Below are 15,831 nucleotides of genomic sequence, written 5' to 3' on the forward strand. Positions count from 1 at the left end.
AAATTCGAACTTCACAATTTGCCATTGACAAATAAAAAGGCAGAGAAACCGATCATCCACGGGGTTCAATGGGTCGATTGTTGAACATTAGCTGACATAACTTGAACTCTACCTCCGGGGGTTACAGAGGTCGAGTAATCAGTGTCCTTTTCAGGACAAAAATCATTGATTTATGGCAGGCAACCTTTGTGACTTCCTTTGTCACTCGAGAGCGTATAGAACCTAGAGCCGCCACCTTTCGACCTTCGTTATGCCTCCGGAATATTGAGTTAGGTCCGACCAAGACACTCCCCAAAAAAATACACGTATTTCATATATCTACACTTAAGCTGCAACTGACAATAAAGCTATTATTATTGTTTGCAAGGGGGCAGAAAAAATATTTCCCCCATTTTATTGACACAACTATTTAGCAAAATGATTGTTTATTGTTATTTTCCTTTCCTCTGACTGGAGCGCATAAAATGTTAATAAGTCAAGACCAGGCACAAGCACAATTTTCCCAATCTCCTTTCCTCGGGGCTGCATATTAAATAGTTGTTTCCCTGTTTATTTTGCAGTTTGCCTGCCCACAATGTCAAGGACGTTTTCGCATTGTCGTTGCCATCCACTTGGCTGAAGCTAATTTCATTCGGAGGGCAAACTAGGGGATCCAGCTGAAAGGGTAAGAAATTGCCAACAATTCCCAATAGAAAACGAAAATAGTAGGTATAGAATAACGTAAAAGGGCAATAGGCCAACGGATACTCTAATTTGAGCTCAGAAATGCACAATTTAAATTTGAGAAACCTGTTCAATTTAAATCAAAACCATTTTGTTCTAAAAGCGTCCTTGAATGATTTCCATACTCAAGAGTACTGAATAAATGAATTTTAATCTCATTGAAGCCGGATTAAGGTAAAATAAAGGTAAGGCAGCCAAAGTCAATATGATTACCTCACAGGTGATACTAGTTTCAGAAAACAGTCGAAATATTTAACATACCCTTTCTTACGTATATAGCAAAAATGGAATGCTTTTTACAAATTGGTATCATATTTTATTTAGAAAACCTTAATATAGCTTATAACATATATTATTTATTACATTTTTTTATAAAAATCTTTTGTATACACATTTATTTTTCCTTTTTCACTTTATTCCATTGGAAAGGGAATTTGACTTCCGGCTTGACTTAAATGTCCTGCACTTCAGTGCTAAAATAACAGCTTCCAGCTTTGTTCTGCCCGAAATTTCAATCAGTTTTCCCCACACATGTGTTCCCGGCTATATTGGATGGTTTGTTTGTGCGAGTTTCTGTCGGAAATCATAGTTATTTTCGGGGCACGTGCACACATACACACTCTTGCCTTCGAAATTTTATGAATTTCTCCTGACAGCTGAAACCGAAAAAGTTACATAAAGACTCATTGTTTCGACTGGAATAGCAACTTTTGATTAGCGCTCTGATGTAATAATCTACTTTGCGCCACACATCCTGCCATGGAATTTTGTGGGCCGGGAAAGCGCTGAGCCTGGCATTGTGAGAGGCTTACATAAATACATATTATTGACTGATTGAAGGGTTCCCCCAAGCCGGAGCACTGTTATTATGGGTCCGACAGACTCTGGAGATGCCATGGAGCACTTGAGCTTATTTATTAACCTCCTTCCACCCCTCGAAGCAGGCACTATTGTCGAGTGGCGCCTATTGAGTGTCTTGAGTTTAAATGGCTAAACATTCCCAAAGTCTCTGATCTGAAGTTTTTCCGCAAGTCGAGCGCTTTTCGTGCGATTTTCGCGCGTGTTGCCAGGCGGCGATTTGGGGTTTGAGGAACTACATCGCTAAGTAATTGCTAAGAGTGCTCTTGTCGGTCTGAAGTGGTAAAGGTCGCACAGTTTATAAAGAAATATGTATGGCTTAATTTTATTTTTATATTTGGCAGTGGGGAATTCCTTTTCCTTTTTCCTTAAGGCTCAGTCAAAAATACAATGTGCACGGATTTTTTTAATCGTTTTTAAATGCTTTTAGGGAAAATAAAATTAGCAACTTCAATTTTAAGTTATCATTTTCTTTGGTATAAATATCTATAGTTGGAATAAATGAATTAAGAAAATATCGAGGAAAATTTATAAATTTGGTTTCACCGAATGGGATTCAAGCTCGTGAAATATATTAGGTTTTAAGAAGTTACACTTATTTAATAAATCATGCTTACAGTAAATCCCCTTCGTTATAAGTTCATAGGTAATTTACATTTTGATATACATTTATTGTGTATGTTGTGAAAAATACTAAAAAAAGAAATCAAACTGCGTGATGGATTTCTTGACCATTATTCCAACGGGCTAAAAGATAAACGCAATCGGCACCTACAAGGGGTGGTGAGTAACGTTTTCTGCTTATCAAAGGCCAACAGTTTTTACCCCATTTAATAGTCAGTGGATGGAGACTCCCCCGTATCACGGTCCCTCGCTGCTCATAAATGTTAAAATAACAATTGCAGTGCTTTGAAGTGCAATCTTTTCGCTTAGCTTGCACATTTTATGGCGACTCACTCTCCCTGCACTGTAGCTCAGCTCAGAAATGGAGACGCCGATGGCTCATATTTCCTAGCTGGACTCTGTTTATGATGATATATTAATGCGGCAGCCAAGAGGTGCCATAAACCGAAGCCACTTGAAGCCACTCGATTGCGGTGCTCGGAGGAGGGGTTATCCATCGAGATTGCTGCTCTCGTATCCACATGCCAAACATGCTATGCGTACATATATTAAACGCTTAGTTATATGCTACTTAACACTTCCCTCCATTTATTTTTGCTCGAGAGCGAAAATTGTTTATTTTCGTTGCCATAAATTTTGATGGCCAAGCTGGCCAGCCCATAAATCTTCCGGCTTGATCCCACTCCGCCTCTTTGCACTGCAACCCCGTTCGAATGGCTTCAGATCTAATTGCTTTTCCAATCAGCAGCATTGACTCTGTTCTCCGGACCCTGGTCATATAGGATAGTCGGAGGAACGAGGCGCCTCATGCGTCAGCTAAGTGTCAACTTTTTGAAATTGCTAATCATGCGAGGAGCACACAGAACCGACCATTGAGTTCTCCGTCCGAGGAAGGGGCAAATGACGTTATGTGTTTGTTCGATAAACAAAATGTTGCGGCTATAGAGACGTTTTAGTACGCACACAATATATGGGCAATATCTTTTTTCGTATATTTTGCTTTATGGCTAGGCCAACACACTTACCCACATGTTCGCTTGCTTTCAAATGGGAAAGAGGGAACACGAGCTGAAAAATAGGTCAACGGGAGTGTGATCCCAGAAAGTCGTTTTTCTTCACAAAGTTCACGCTAAATATTAACTCGTTTCTTAAAGCATCAATTTAAATTTAGGATCAGTGGTGGAAGTTGTGACTGCTAGATACTATAAGCAGCTACATATGTACTTAAGCTTTAGATTGCGACTTATTTTGTAAAAGTAAAGCTTTAAAATTTATTGAGAAAAAATTTTGAACTATTCAAAAAATACTCAAAAAACATGATTTATTTTATTTAACATTTTGCAATCCGAAATGACGACGTCACTCTCTTGCTATTTTTAGCCTGCGATTAACAACAAATAAATGAATGAATTTAAATGTGCAAATTCAATGAAACTTTTTCAATATCCAAATTACGTATACGCCGTGCGGTGCGTCGGCTTATTAACTCACGCTGTGCGTAGGCAATATTTCCTCCTTTGCCAGAGAACTCATTCAAAGACTCGCATCTATTGTATACGTTCATTCATTAGAAAAATAAATTAGTTTTTCGTTTTTTGGACGATTGCCAGCAGGCAACGAAGCGGGAAAAAACTTATCTCACGTTTTCGGTGAGGTTGTGGTCGCAATTATCTCGAGATAAGACACCGGCCACTTTCTAATCACGGCCAAAGTGATTTGGCATTACCTTTGGTTATTTTCGGGGCTTTCTCTGTGTCAAAGTTGGCCTCATCTATCATGGATGCGGATGTTTTTGGTGCTGCACCGTCCCTGACACTTCACTCCTTGATGTCATATCGATTTTCACCAGGCCAGCCCACATGCCCCATTCCTTTTGCCCCGCGAACCCCTGGGGTTCTTCCCCCCTTCGAATTGGACACGAAAAAGTGTCAGTTGACTGACGGAACTCGTGTTTGTGAAACGGTTCGATTATCTTGTCTGCGAATTGTTTTTTTTTTTTTTCACTTTTTCATGTTCTTTTCCTTGGTGTTGGTTTTGGTTTTCGCTTTTGGCTTAAAGGTGTTAACTTTATCGGGCCCACTGGTCACTTACAATGCAAACACTTGTTCGCGGGAATGAAAAGCCATTTGATATTCATCGCTCCTCGGTTGGTTGGCATTTTACCATTTTATATAATTTGTTTTTCATTGAAAAACAAGAAATATAAATTCCCTTGTGATATGCTTTGGCACGTACCATTTGCCCAACAAACAGCAAAAAAGAAAATAAATTAATAAGCGAGCACAAAGTATCAAAAACAATTGAAGTGAATAATTCGGTTGAATTCAAGTAATTGGAGACTAAAGTCATTTTATCGCTGAGGATTGAGACTAATGCGTAATAAATTTGATTTCTTTTCAAAGTATTTCAAAACTTGCTGAAGAGAAAAGAAAAAGCAAACAAGAAGGAAATTGAATTTGCTTGGCCAGTGAAGGATTTTTTAAAGCTGTTCGTTGGAAATGTATCTTAGTCTTGTTATACTATAATAAATTCCAGTCCGGTTATCTTCTTCAACTTGGGGCGTCGAAGTTTTTTCTGAGCCATTAAAAAGTATTGTGTAATCCATATACACAAACTACAATTATTTATTTAGCCCCGTTCACTGCTCTTTATATTGTGCGGTTCTTTCCCCTCAACAAAACGAGTTGTAAATACCTACCTAATACTGGGTCTACTTGGAATGCTCTAGACGGATCCGCCCTGTCAATATCCGGAGCAAATAGCACCCATTGCGGTCCATTAGAAATATATATCGTATATGAATATGCATGGACGTGGATCTATGGTGATTAAATTTGATCCGAAGGCATTTATTAAAAATGCTACCTACGTCATGGGTCAAAGTCTGCGCAGCCAGGGGACTTTATTCAAACCGTTTAAGATAATTTCGTTGAGCACATTGTTTTCTATGGCGTTTCCAGTGACTGCCTGTACACTTTTTGCAACCTTGCAATTTTCAACACGATTGCATTTGTGACCGCAACAATAGCAATTACCGGTGAGGGGAACAGGGGTCGCCAGGTGGGCAATCTGAAGCCAAACTGCAACCAGTTCGCTTAGAACCCGGGTCAATGAACCCTCAACTTTCGTTAGAAACGGCATTCGTCGTTGGCAACCGCAAAAAACCATTACATTAACCACCGACAATAATTAAGGCAATTATTACGTTCGATTTTTTGCAACATTTTAGTGGGTAGTTTGGTTGGTATTTTACCGCCAAGAAGCTAAAGTTTTCATTATTGATGCAAACGAAGTGCAAGACCGCACGTGTCCGTAGGTAACTTTAGCTTAACGACGTCGCCGCCCGACACCCCAAAAACTATAAATAACAGTAAGTACAACGAGTTAACTACCTGTAAACAAGTTCAACTCACTAACGATTTACAAGTTCAGCTTCTATTTTCGGTTTTATGCAGCTTGTGGGCAGCTTAGTGGTTTTTTTGAGCATTTTTATTGAAAAGTTATAAGCTGTGAAGTTCAGACCGCCAATCAATTGAAGTTCTTTGAACATTTGTTTGTCTTTTGTGAGATAGAAATTGATGTTAAAAGAGCAAAAACGAGCTTATTTACCTACATATTTACCAAAAAAGTTAAATACATACTGTCTAATTTATTTAATAAATCGAAAATAAGTAAATTAGACAAAAATAAACACACATTCAGATCCAATTAATTCTGATCCAATGAAACAATATTTGAATAAACAAATCAACTTTAGTTAGTTTTGATTACACATCGGTAAATAGAAAAATTAATTATTTGTCTCCTTAATTAAATGAAATTTATGTCATTACCAGAACATAAAACTTTGATCCAATGACAATTTTTATTGACTTGGCTGCAATTAGTGTTAATTAACAAAATGTAGTTCTTATGCCAGTTACCATTTCTGGCCAGCTGGCAGTTGATAACTTGGAATATATAATTCATATGACCAGTTGACATCAGACTGAGTCGGTTATTACGAAACCAATTTGCAAGTGTAATGCCTGACTTTCTAGGAACGCGATTTCTCGTTACTTCTCGTAGAGCATTAACCCGCTTATCTGGCTGAAACTTTTCTTTTACACGATTTTCATGCAAGATTTACGCCACTCGGTGGCCTTGAGGTGGTGCTGGTTTGTTTTCTTCGTCGTTCATCGTTCAACGGAATCGAGAGGGGCAGCTATTAATAGCTGAGGTAAAACCGCCAAGAGGTCGCACCAACTGCAGGCCGAGCAATTATAAAATCATAAAATATAGACATACTTTTTGTTAAATGGTTTTACCTGCCCGATTTAGTCAGCTTATTGTTACACTGCAAAAAAATTTGATTAAATATTTTATAAATATTTTAAATAATAAAAAATAAAATAATATATATATATATGTATATAATTATAAAATGAATAAATATATTATTCACCATGAATATTGCATATATGTTTCTAGAATGAAGTCAGATTGCCAATTGATATACATTTTGTGGGTGTGCGCAACGTTTTGTTTAAAGTTCGTTGAACAAAAGGCCTCTTGCTGTCACTGCCAGTTGTGTTGCCCTACTGTAAGTATATTTATTAAATCAGGGTGCTGGGTAAGTGGACGGCCTAGCGTGCCGCTTGTGCGTTAAGCCCAACGATATTATTTAGGCCAATAAAACTAAACGGTTCGGTTAGCCGAACACACTCGTTAATGTAAATGAGTTTTAATTAAGAAAAGACCGCACACCCAATCCATGGACACTTACCCTCTCCTCGAAACGGGCTTAGTTTAAGTGCACCGATTGTAAGTTTAATTAATGACTTCGACCGCCACGCCCACCACTCAGATAAGGCCCCCCAAGAATGAGTAGACAATTCTACATGCTCAAAAATAAGAAAAATGAAATGGTAATCTATGCCCGATTTAGCGCTAGACATGTAGGTCATTATGGTGTGGACTTGGTGAAGGGCGGAGCCCTAAAGCCTCCGACTAGACAAGTAGCAACCAAACAGAGTCTAGCAAATATTTGCGTAAAGTTCGTAACTTTACAGTCCGTTTCTCCAGCCCTTTTGCTTTACTTTATCACCTGGCTGATAAGCTCTTGAATCGTTTGTATTTGTATCTAGATAAAGCTATTAGACAAGTCAAATGCACCGAACGTCAAATTACTGTCAGCTTTCGGGTATCAGTTCCTAAATGATCCAAGGTGACTGGCAAATGGACAGGCTATATTCGGGCTTGTAGGTTTTTAACGGGCCCTAAACTTTTTATTCATTTATAGTGGAAAGTCTCCGAAAAATCCAGATAGCCAGAAAAAACACTTTCATCGAGAGGGTCACAAACCAAATGGTTGCTAAAGATATAAAAACATAAAAAAATCAAAAATTTCCACATTTCTTAAGTTTATGATTGATGAAATACACAAGTGAAAAAACAATGTATTATACATATTATATTTGGTATCTAGCGACACAGCCTAGGCTTAAAATTAAATTTATGTAAAATGCAATGATGATATCATTTTTAAGACGCTTGCACATAAAAAAAATTATCAGCTGCGTGACAAGATACAGACATCAAAGCGATAATAAATGATAAGATTTGTAAGAGATTCTTTTGGCTGCAGACAAAAGCTTACAAGATTTCAGCATTTTACTATATTAGCATAAAGCTGTCTTCCAGAAATGTTCTATGAACTATGATTAATCAAGGAACTTAATTAGTTTTATTTTTAGTTAATGTCAATAAATTAGCTTTTTAATCCCTACCTTTTATCGAAGTAAAATCTGAATTTCTGAATAATTTTTGCACAACGCCCTCCATTGTCATCAATCAAAACTATAACTAATGGAAATTTGAATATGATAACACACAGCCACGTGAACTGAAGAGCTCGTCTTATCTAAGGTGAACCGCCTCTGCAGATTGGCAAGGACGGCTTTCGTTAGTTTCCGCACATATTGATGGTTTTGGAATTTATAATTAACGTTCAATAACTCTTTTCGATTTCGACACATTTGCATGAAAAATGGCATTGCGAAACGCTTTTTTCCGCGTCTTGTTTGTGTTCAATAAGCAAAAGGTGTCAATCATGAAGATTTCTTGACATGGTCGCAGGTCTTGGCTAAGGCCAAACACAAATTCGAGGGAAACTATTTCGAGTTGAATTTCCCACATGTCTCGCAATGAATTATCAACAAGACCCAAATACGTTTTCCTCTCCGCTGGGAAAAGGCCATGTCAGAACGATGGAAAAGCGTAGGCCTTGTTTTTGATAACGACCTCGCCTTCGAAAAGGCATTGGGTCATGATAAGACAAATAAAACTGCCAATTAGTTGGGGCCCATCATCCATTAACTTGTGTGACAAAGGCAAACCTCAAAACTCAATTTAAGTTCGAGGACCACCAAAATGTCAACAGCCAGGACGAAAAAAAGCGAGCCAACAAGAGCTTTGATGGCATGGGGATATATGTAGTTAATAGTGGACGTAGCCGTTGTGTCCTGCCAACCCAACAGTGCATTCCAGAGACATTAAACCTAGCGAAAGTTTAACCAAAAATAATTAAAGTCACAAAATAACCAATTTATAGAAAACATATATATAACACTAATGAATTTTAGTAAAAATAATTTACTATTTATTGAAGTTATTAAAAAAAAAGCTCTTCTTTAATTTATTTAAATATATTACTTTCACTAAATTTAACTTTCTTAAAATAAGTTCACTCCAGCCAGCCTCCACTGTGGCCTTGTTATGATGAACTGTTCGCCGAGTAATTTGATGTTTGAGGGGCTATGAATCTGAAATGTGATGACAGCGAGCCAAGTGCATTGAACTGTCCCAGCTTTTGCATAAATTCGAATCCACATACGGGGGGCATTACCACATCGGAATAATCGGAACCAACCGAGTTATCACCCGGTGAACACTCTACAAATCCACGGAATACAGGGGCTGGCAGGGGTTGGCTTCTCGATTATTCAGAGGTAACCACAAGAGGTTTATTAATGCCGACAGCTTGGCCAGCTTTGTTGGCTGCAGTTTCCCACCTTTTGGGCCGGAGTTAAAGTTTACCAGCTTGTAATTGAGACGAGCCCGCCCGACCAAGTTAACTAATTACGCTGGCGACTGGCACAACTGGGTAATTGATTATATTAGTTGGAGGTCACGAGGAGAAGGGTTTTCTAAGGGGAATATTTACAAAAACAGGCGGCATCGACAGTGACAAGTGCCCTCGAGATCATAAGTTTTTAATTGAATCCAACGCAATTTGTCTGCTCTTTGTTCTGGCTGCTGGGCAATCGATACTGATTGAATTCTGCACTCGATTTGACATCGGACAAACGCTTTCGATTCGAGGTCAAGATTAGTCAAGCATTTAAGCCCGTTACGCTGCGCAGTTACTACTTACTTGTATATTTTGCGTATATAGGAGTCGCGTCGAATTAACCACACGCGACCATTTCATCATTTGCATACCTAATTTGTGTGGACTTTAAGCTCTACGGTTTTTTACAGTATCAGTTTTTTCCATTGGAGAAAAACGTCAGCGAAGCCCAGACACCGAATTGATGACAGCCAGACGACATCAGTGGAGAAAACGATGTTAACTTGTTTTGCCATCGGCCTATTGTTGTTACACGGAGAGTTAACGAGTTAATGGAAAAGTTTCCTACTAGAACTAATAAAGAGAGTGACTGGGTTGGCTATAATGCTTTTTTTGCCTTCTGTTTGAGTCGTATTTTTATATATTTTTTGCGCTGGTCATGTTTACAATTAAATCGCGTTCTTCTTTCATTTGCATTCTGCCAACCGCAAAAACAATATATTTATACGGTCGGCGGGATTCTTGAAAAAATTCCCAAACAAATGGCTTTGAGTGCCGGCTCAATTTGTTATGGAAACTATGTTTTTTGTTGGGACGGAAAGTTCCTATAGTCTTTGATACTGATATAGGGTAAACCCTCGGCGAAGCCGGAAAACTCAGAGTCGGCGGAACAACAAAGTTACATCCCTCAGATAAAAAGTTCTGCCAATATTTGCTTTTTTGCCTTCGCTTTCGCCACAGCCATTCCCTTCGGCGCGTTTGATTCAATTATGAGCGGATAAAAGAGAGCTATATACACATATTCCCATATTGGCATAATCGCATCAGAGCGCGGGGAAAATCAGAATCTGCTGGTCAAAGCTAATTGAATTGGATATACTGAAGCCCAGCTCAGCTCCCTGATTGTCTATTAAAACTGTTTGCCCGGGACGTAATCTTATCAGGTAACGGAAACTGTCAATATTTCTGCATTATACAATAAATAATATATACTTGAGGAGATTCGTCATGCCGCAATGTCTCACCTGTTCGTTCACTTAAAGGGCTGGGCCTTTGCCGTCAATTAGCAGATTTACCAGGGCTAAAACTTATTATAAAACTGTCTACTTAGGTTCGGGGAGGCAGCCACTCAAAACTTTGGCTAAGTGTGAAACAAATTAGCGCCTTGGCGGAAATCACTCTACTCAAAAAATAAATACATAAGCGTAAAAATAGCTAATGTTTTTTCAATATGCCAGAAAAGCGATCGACGGATTGTGTTAGCGAGCAGAAAATTCGGAAGTTGATGCCGTCGGCATACTAGAATTTTTTGGAATTTGGAAAAATTTGCCTTAGGAAAATAGTTCTGTCTTGAATGGCAGATATTAGCGGAAGTTACCGTAAATCTTTGTAAGCTGTTGTTTTAATTCGTCTGGAAGCAATTAAATAATGCCTTTTAGAGATATCAGCTATCAGAATTTTTGACAATTGCATTGCTGCATTCCATTGAACTGTGTTTAAATTCTTGACACTGCCTTAAACTTCTTATCAGGTATTTAACTCGCCCAAAAGCCCATAGCTCAACTGAAATTGGTTCGAGATAATTTTCCCATTCGGGCAATGCAATCAAGTGACTCGATGGGCCCAGACATTATGGCCAACTCATCATTAGCCGGACTTGATGGGCCTTTAACCAGCTCAAGGACATGCGACATCATGATGACCAAAAGTATTCGACTCGACTGCATATGGTCTGGTAAATTAATGACTATGCCTCAGCCAGGGCCTGTCCCTATCGTATAAGTCTTCCATTTTTGGGATTGGGGGAATGCACACACGTGTAGGCGCCACACAGAAAGAAACCGATAACTTTGAGCTTATAAGTGGAGATCAAAAATGCATATTCGATATTGTATACATTTTGTAATTGGGTATTAATTTACATAACTTCCTCTTTTCTGATAATTTTATTCATGGCCCTCTGCCAATTTGTTCTCCGTATTAATTAAATAAATGTTTTTTTCTTACAAAAAAAGGACCGCGCACACAATTGATCTTAAGAAATAGTATAAGTATTATTATGTGCGGTGCTCAAACAGAAAATCACACCCAATTTGGCTGGGACATATGAAATTATCGACCCGGCAACAAATATGGGTTAAATATCGTTTATATGAATTTTTTATGGTCTTATGGGGCTTAAGTGCTTTAATTTCTCCGATAAACACGTGCACCGACTTGAGAGCAGGGTGAAGTCCGCCACTGAGTGCAAAAACTTTGTTTAAATACTTTCTGAGGTGAGCACTTGAAATGCATGCGAAAAAGGCAACGTCAAAAGTGACGTCACATCGAGACCGAAGTAAAGACTAAGGTGGAGACAAAAGCGGTACAAAAAACCGGCTTTAACATAGACTGGCTCACAGCGCTCGGCTCTTTGTACTGGTCTGGGAATCACGCTGTTTTGGCTTTATCTCCGACTCGATGTTATTCATGCTCCGTCCGATCAATCCAGATCACGTGCCTTGTGAGTCCCCCAGCGATGGCCGAAAGACCAGCCTCCTCAGTTGGCCAGCAGAATGAATAAGTTCGACGGGACATTAACATATAAATATCTCTGGCACTTTGTTCTCGGGTATTTTTTCAGGGAGGCGATCTAACAGCCCGTTTACTCATTCCCTTAGTTTATCTTTCCGTCGAGTCATGCAAATGAGCGCATTATCCAGCCGGTGCAAAATCTTAGCCCGATCAGCAGACGCCGATACTCGGAACTCGACCCCACTGATACTCACAACCAGATACTTCGACACCCGGCATACACACCCCCAGACGGAATTTCAAACACCTGTCCAGACAAATCTCGATGCAATTGTCGCTAGACAATAAAGCTATTTACCATAGGGTTACGACAACACCACCTAGTCGAAGTCATAAGTACTCTTATTGAAAATATTACAATGCCTTAAACTTAAAGAAAACATGTTGTTTAAAAATATTTTTTAAAAAAATTTTAAACGTCTTTTTAACGTACCTATATTTTTTTCTTTGAACGAATTTCATTGGAAATCTTTATTTAATTTAATGATAGAATTGTTTACAAAACTTGGAGATACAAAGCGTATTGACTATATAGATCCCCGAAATGTTATGGAAGTCTTTTATACAGGAAAGTTTTTTAATCCTGCTTCATAACTTGCAATATATAAATTTTATTTGTACGAAATCACTCGAAGTTGTTATTATTGCATTCTTTTTATGTTTTTAACGGGTAGCTTGCCGACAAATATTTATTCGGTTCAAATGTTCACTACAGCCAATTAAAGTTGACTTATCTCATAGCTATTTTATTTATTAAATAGTAAGTCAAATATAATTGCATGATTTTTCACTAAGTTACTATTGCTGCACTTCAATTAAACACAATTAACATTAGGTTTGTCAAGATAATGAATTCAATGAATAGGGTAAGTTGCAGTAGACATGCACAACCACAATATGAACTAAACCAAAGAGCCTTACAAAAATACCGACTTTGATACAGTCTACTCGTTAAAATAAATCAAATTCTTAGAATCTGACAGTCTGCATGCAAGCGGAAACTCTCATTTTGAGAACAAAGTGAACTTTATTGCGTTTCCCTTTGAAAAGCGAACAAAAAGAGTCTGTATGGGTATTATCAACACTTGCAGTCGTATTTAATCAAGTGAAAATTGTCTTTTGTGTTCCACTATCAATAAATAATCAAAGACTATCAAAGCCGTGCTTCCTTCCTTTGATAACCGTTTGGAAAATGAGAATGCCACCTTGATTCCATTCTGAATTCGTTTGCCTCCAGACCGCTATATCAACTGACGACGTACGAAACGTTAAAACGGGCGTTAAATTCACACCCCTAAAATGCCGCTAAAAGATCGCTTTCACACTTTAAAATGCCATAGATAATGTCCACAGAGAGATCTTTAGATCGGCCCAAAGTAAATATGAATTAGTCGGCCGCTTTATTGACTCAACGTCACACGCCGTAGATGGATGGATGTTTCGCTTGGATGGGTTTTAGTTAAATGTAAATGTTCGGGGATGTTGCTATATGATCGATGGCTTGTGGACATTGATCGAGTTCCAAATTGATAACACACTAGTTTGGGGGCGGATGTTTGAATTCGTAGGGTATTAGTTGAGTATTAAGTTCAGTGTGGACATTAATTATTACATTATTTATTCAAAACCGAACTTATAACAAATACAAATCAATAAATAAAATAAAGAAAAATTGTGTTTCTTTAATCCATATATTTTATTTACAAATACCATTTCTCTGAATATATTTATTTGGCTCATTACCAGTGCTAATAATGGAAATAAATATGCAAACACCAAGACAAAGCTGTTCGTAATCTAAAGTTATATTTTAATAAAGTCATTGCATAATTAAAACTCATAAATCGTTTCGTGACAATCGCCGTAATTCACCCCCAGTTGATTCTGTGGGCAAATCAGAAATTAAATGCGCCATCTTTATCGGCAATCATTCATTTCGCATCTTCTGGCATTTTCACGACTCGTTTGCAGGCACCGCAGCTATTAATAAATATATATCTCTTGGCGTAAGTAGGGCATGCAAACGCCGCTCAGACCTGACACAAAAAAAATATTGCCCAGAAGAAAATGGTTTTCTGTTGATTTTTCACAGTCTTCGGTCGCGTGTTCACAAAAAAAAATTCGGCTCGTGCGTTCCATAGAATTACAAAGATGATGAAATGCACTGTCAAAAATAAAAATGGTGAATGATGAAAATTAGATGCCTTATAAAAATTTTTCTCTTCAACAATTAAATTTTTTTAAAGTGTTTTCTTTAGAATATGGCTTATATTATTCATAGGAATAAGATTTATAATATATTTTATTAAAATACAATCATGTATGTATTCTTCGAGAAGAACTTATGAAAGACCTTAGTTTTTTTTGCCTGTGCCAGTGACTTTTGGCCAGATGCCTTAAAGTCTTTATAACTACTGGGAACCGAAGAGAATTCGCGATGAGCTCATTAGAGTCTATTCTCCGGTCATGTTGTAACCGGCTGATCGTCCGATTTGTGTACCGACTGTGGGATATAATGCGTAGTTATAAAAAAAAACACAGTTACTTATAATCAAGGAGGTTCATGTGAACTTAGCGTGTGGCGATGAATGGTAATGGTTCCTATACCGTTTAGGTAATTGACTATAAGTGTATATGACGGACTTCTGGACAGTTCCCTTATAAAATAACTGGATTAATATGCCTTATCAGCCGTTTACCGATAAGGAATTTTTATATGTGCATAGCGGGAGCGTGCCGTTTTTCAATTATTTGAAATGCAATTATTATACTTTCTGAGTCATTGTCGAACGGGTTTTAAAGCCAAAGTGAATCTGCTGTATCATATTGGTCCAGCATGTATTTGTTTTTAATTTCACAATCAAAACAACCATAATAGCAGTGCCTTATCGCGTGGACATATCTCTTGTCTGCTATCTCGCTCTAGTTCTCATTATCTCTCTCTCTCTATCTTTTTCTCTTCCTTGCAGCTGGCGCCCAACGGTGGGAATTTCATCAGCTGTTGTTGTTTATTTTCAAGCAGCAGTCGGCCCAATAAAAATGCAATTTTTATGGTTAAGAAAATAGAGCGCGGCCGACGTTGCACATTGGAAATTGTGCAGAAGCCAGAAGAAAATATGTCTTGGAAAATGGAAAAGCCCGAGCAGCGGCAGCAATAAGCATTGAGCTAGTGATGTAATACAGAGCAAAAGTGAAGCGGCAATTGGCGTTGCAAAAAAGAAACAGATTATACAATTTGTGTTGCTGCTGGAGTGAACTAGGACAACAGCAACAGCAACAGCAACAGTAATACTTTCAGCGGCAGCAGCAGCAGCAGCAGCAGCAGCAACAACAACAACTGATAAAGACCGGCTGGCAACAGAGAAGCGGCCACTTGCAGCAACATAATTTCAAAGTCGGAGCGTGGGAATCGCAAATCACGGCAGCAACGGCAGCAACAGCAGCAACAATCATCGCAGCACGGCAGCAAAATCGCGCTCTCGTCGCTCTCCCAATCGCTCTTTTCGCTCGCCGTTCTCGCGCTGGCGCTGCTCCGTCCCGCTTGCACCGGCGGCCCCTCTCGCTCGCACCCGCTGCGCAGCGTTCGCGTATATTTGGAGGCGTTGCGGCGATCGCTCACGACAGTTGTGCTTGGAACGCTTCGGAGTGAAGATCGTGCTCGTCCGATCGGTGCGCGTGATAAATACACGGCGAAAAAAAATTGAATCAAGAGTTCCCCCCCC

General features: G+C 38.6%; 1 long non-coding RNA gene across 1 annotated transcript; it reads left to right on the forward strand.

The window, feature by feature from the left end:
• The first annotated feature begins 578 nt into the window (after positions 1-578).
• Positions 579-15,830, forward strand: LOC128251651 (uncharacterized). The gene is made up of 2 exons (XR_008267222.1): positions 579-664; positions 15,079-15,830. It is a non-coding gene; the product is annotated as an uncharacterized LOC128251651 (long non-coding RNA).
• Position 15,831: the final 1 nt, after the last annotated feature.

The sequence above is a fragment of the Drosophila gunungcola genome, chromosome 3R, assembly GCF_025200985.1.
Source record: "Drosophila gunungcola strain Sukarami chromosome 3R, Dgunungcola_SK_2, whole genome shotgun sequence".
NCBI classification, from domain to species: domain Eukaryota; kingdom Metazoa; phylum Arthropoda; class Insecta; order Diptera; family Drosophilidae; genus Drosophila; species Drosophila gunungcola.